This window comes from Monopterus albus, unplaced genomic scaffold (genome assembly GCF_001952655.1).
Source record: "Monopterus albus unplaced genomic scaffold, M_albus_1.0 scaffold18.1, whole genome shotgun sequence".
NCBI classification, from domain to species: domain Eukaryota; kingdom Metazoa; phylum Chordata; class Actinopteri; order Synbranchiformes; family Synbranchidae; genus Monopterus; species Monopterus albus.
Window position 1 is genome coordinate 5,560,647 of NW_018127898.1, and position 4,713 is coordinate 5,565,359.

Genomic DNA, 4,713 nt, shown 5'->3' on the forward strand with positions numbered 1-4,713 from the left:
TTAATTAAAACGCACATATCAAATATAAAGTGTATTGTAATGGATTTGTCACATGGTGCCAGACATTCCTATTACAAATATTTGCTTGTCTCAGGAGATTTTGCCAAGAAATTGTCATTACTTGTGTGAAACTGGGCAATCGTCAGTATCCATTCAACAGGTTTGACGACGATGATGATGATTCTGACTGGAATGTTAATTTGAACAAGACCTCCTGCCTGACAATATTCCTGCATTTCAGGTTAGACTGGTGGCACATAGTGTATTTGTGTGTAGCTGACACCTCCCTCTCTGCTCAGACACTCCTAAATGCATCTGCATTTGCCCCTGACAAAAAATTGTGAACAGAATTTGTTGTTTCCCTTAGACCATGCTCATGTTTTTTTAATCAAACAAACCGCAGAAGGGTTTGGACTTTTATCCAGTGATACACTTTCACATGTACACGAATAAAAATGTGTTGGCCACAATAACAGCCTGATCCCATTTTAATCATCATTACAATCACCACCCATTCTTGTCTTCTCTACTGTGCCAGTGATCCTGACCGAGGAATAACAGTGAAAGCCCTCTTGGTCCCATGGGAGGTAAAAAAAATTGCCAGGATGGGCTGGGAAGTGTACTTTTAAATCAAACCTTACAACTTTCCCTCATCTTCATCTGTTATTAGCCGCCCCTCATGGGCAAGTGATGAACATGCATGAAAGTGCTTAAAACACAATGCAAGACTCAAGTTTTATAAGTTATGTACAGCCACTTGTGACTACACTACATGAGAAGAACAAAGTGTTTATCCCATTGGAGTTGCTGCATCCTTCAGTTGTGTGAACCACCTAAACAAAACAACTTAGTGAAGGGAAGGGAATGACCACATCTGGTGCCAAGAGGATGAATCCTGCAGACTTTGGTGATCTTTGGTGATATTTCCTTTATTGCCATCATAGACGTAAAATTTGTGGTTATCAGTGAGATTTCTCAAAAACAGATGGATTGGCATGAAACAGGGCACAGGCATTCATGTTTTCCCCAGGATGAATTATAACCACTTTAGTGTTTCCTTGACCTTTTCATACAGTGCCATCATCAGGTTTAACAAAACTTTTTTATTCAGTACTTAGGTTTATGACAGGATACCTGCAAAACTAATGACATTCCCATCAGCCTTAGCTGCACCTTGGGTTCACCAGGCACAGGCAAATGACCTATTTTCAGTCATTTTCTCAGATTTCATAAAGAGGCTTTAATGTAAATTCTCCAAGACTTATTATTATAAGCATGCCAGTCTGAGGGACAATTAAAAGGAGAATGGTAAAGTAAGGTTTTGGAACCTGAGCTCGGTGTACATGCACAATATGTCTGCATGTACAGTATATACAGTGGGTGATATTTCAGTTTTTCTTTTTTAATAAATCTGCAAAAAAATAAAAAATTCAGTGTTTTTCTGTCAATATGGGGTGCTGTGTGTACATTAATGAGGAAAAAAATGAACTTAAATGATTTTAGCATATGGCTGCAATATAACAAAGAGTGGAAAATTTAAGGGGGTCTGAATACTTTCCGTACCCACTGTATAGTATGTGCCAGTCATTTCCATTGTGACCTCCAGCTGGGTGTCACACAGCTTCCCTGGCAACTTCCTGTCACACAGTGTCGCCCAAATCGGATTGACAGAGGGAGACACACTGCCATGGGCCCAAAGTTTCCTGTTCCCTTTCCACCCATCATCAGTCTGTATGTGTCAACATCTTCTTGCTGGTGGTTGCTGCCTCTCTGTATTTCACAGTCATGTTCTCACATATAAATAAATGTAAATTTTTGCATGCACACTGTAACAGTTGAAAGGCTGACCAGTTCTTGCTACCATGCTAACTCTGAGAGACAAGACAGTCCAAGTAACTTCAAAACAGTGCTGATTTATTCAAAGGATCACAGGTAAAATTAACAGTACACGCTGTTAGATATTTTTAGTCAGATAGATATTGGATAGATACTTTATGTATTAGAAATGTTTAGTGGAGATAGGATGTCTAGTTAGACTGTTAAATGCTTAGGCATGCTTATGAGTTTCTACAGGGTACATCTGGTCAAGGATAACTAGAGAGAAGAGTTGATGACTGTCAGCAGACAGGGTGTTTAATATTATTATTACGACATGTATAACTGTAGCCTTAGCCATAATATGTTCTTATGTTTAAGTCACGACATGTACTAGAGGTCGTGAGAATGTTTTTAGCTACACACCACTTAACCAACAGACACACACACACATTGATTTGCTTCATGTTTTGACTACTGCTAAGCAGTAGTCAAAACATGAAGCAAATCAATGTGTGTGTGTGTGTGTCTGTTGATTAAGTGGTGTGTAGCTAAAAACATTCTCACGGCCTCTAGTAACATGTCGTGACTTAAACATAAGAACATATTATGGCTAAGGCTACAGTTATACACGTCATAATAATAATATTAAACACCCTGTCTGCTGACAGTCATCAACTCTTCTCTCTAGTTATCCTTGACCAGATGTACCCTGTAGAAACTCATAAGCATGACTAAGCATTTAACAGTTTAACTAGACATCCTGTCTCCACTAAACCTTTCTAATACATAGAGTATCTAACCAATATCTATCTGACTAAAAATACCTAACAAAGTGAATGTGCACACAGGCACAGCCACAAGTTGTATTTTCCACATGAATCAACCCACAATCACATCAGTATTCACCACTAAATTGCACTTAGTACTGAACATTCTCCACAATCAGTGATGGTCCACATCCAGTATTACATGTAGTGGATGCTGACATTACAGTCAAAATACTGTCATTTTACAACCATGCATTACAGGTTATATAACCCATCCAGTGTCAGATCTGTAATACTATATGCTAGTGCATGATCTACATATGAAACTCAGCCCCACAGAATATGCAGTGACTGTCAGTGTTGATCTTGAGGAGCTATGTAGAAAAGTCAGGACCTTGTCATGGAGGGTTCTCATTAAAGCAGTGCTCTGAAATTTTCACTTTGTGCCATTGTGCAGCTGTGTCGTGACAGCATACAGTATGCATGAAGAAGACCTGGATGAGAATGGTTTGTTTGTCTTAAACTATTATTAGCCACCATTTCCATTGACTCTGCCTGATGTGCCTGGTGGCACCCATGACAAATAATGACAGATTGAGCTTAATGGTCAACAGTAATAATAAAGGCTTCAGATCTGACAGCTACACTCAGATGTCTTTGGTGCTGCACTCTCACAGTCCTCCACCATTAATGGCTTTCATAATGTACACGGTTCACAAATTGTGTAATATGCCACAAGCATCACTATTCAAACCTGAACTACTAAGTGGCATACTTTTGATAACAGTGCACAAGCGCTTGTTAAGGTTGCATGAGGTAGATTTTCAGAACCTGCTGACAGACACTGTGTTAATGAAGTTATCTGGTCACAAATGCATGGCTCTGTTGCTCGAGCTCAGACAGCTGTATAATGTATTTTTACATAAGTTATTCTAAGAGCTGAAGTCCTTATGTATAGGTATGTAAAACAATTTGTCATAAAATATCACAGATTATAAATTTTAAGTGGCACCTTTGGTGGTCCTTCAAAATTTTAAAGTGTTAGAATCAGTCATTTCATAGCTGCACTGTGACTAGTGTAGCAGAGAGGACCAGATGAACTGTGGGATACATTTTAATATGGGCACACTGCAGTGACACTAGGGTGCATGAGCGCTGGCTCTCTTTCTGTATTGGTTCACTTGTCAATAATGCATGTTTTTCATTGCCAAAGACTAAAGTTATTGGTCTGGCACCATACCTAAGCTGCCTGTGTCTGCCATGCCTGGCAGCGACCCGCCAACAATGCCAAGGTGGGTGGTCATGTTGCCGGACAAGAACACTTTTCAGTGCTGGAAATTTACCAATATTTTCCTTCAGAAGCCAGAAAAGGGTTTTGCTTGGTGCCTGTTGATTAGGCTACATGTAACTGAAGTTATGTTGAACCTGTCCAGGGCGGACCCCGCCTCTCGCACAGTGCCAGCTGGGATTGGCTCCAGCCCCCTGTGACCCTGTTCAGGAGTAAGTGGTATAGATAACGGATGGATGGATGGACATTACTTGTTACATTTTTAACAGAGTCTGTAACCTATTACATTTTGAAAACAACCTTTCCCAGCATTGGCAATAAGTTAATAATAAACAAGACTGTTATTGATGTCAACAAGAAAACCCATGGAAACAGAAAAGTTGAGGGAAGTAGATGAGAAAAAGGAACAAGACCAAAGAAAGAAATTTGATGCATTGAACCATGGCTGTCAGATGTAGCAGCAGAGAGCACTGTATAATGTGATGTGGCCTGACACTCGACCTTTTAACAAATCCATCCTAGAAGGAACTGCTCTTCTTTTTGTTCAAGTCATATGGTTTGCAAACTTCCACAGCTTTCCCTCTAACACTTCACATCTCTATCTTTAATGAGTTTCCTATCTTTGCAGACTTTTTGTATATCAAATGACATAAAGTGAACTTTGTATAAATATTTAGCTCCATCCATCCATCCATCCATCCATTTTCCTCCGCTTATCCGGGACCGGGTCACAGGGGCAGCAGTATAAGCAAAGATGCCCAGACTTCCCTCTCTCCAGACACTTCCTCCAGCTCCTCCAGAGGGATACTGAGGTGTTCCCAGGCCAGCCGAGAAACATCG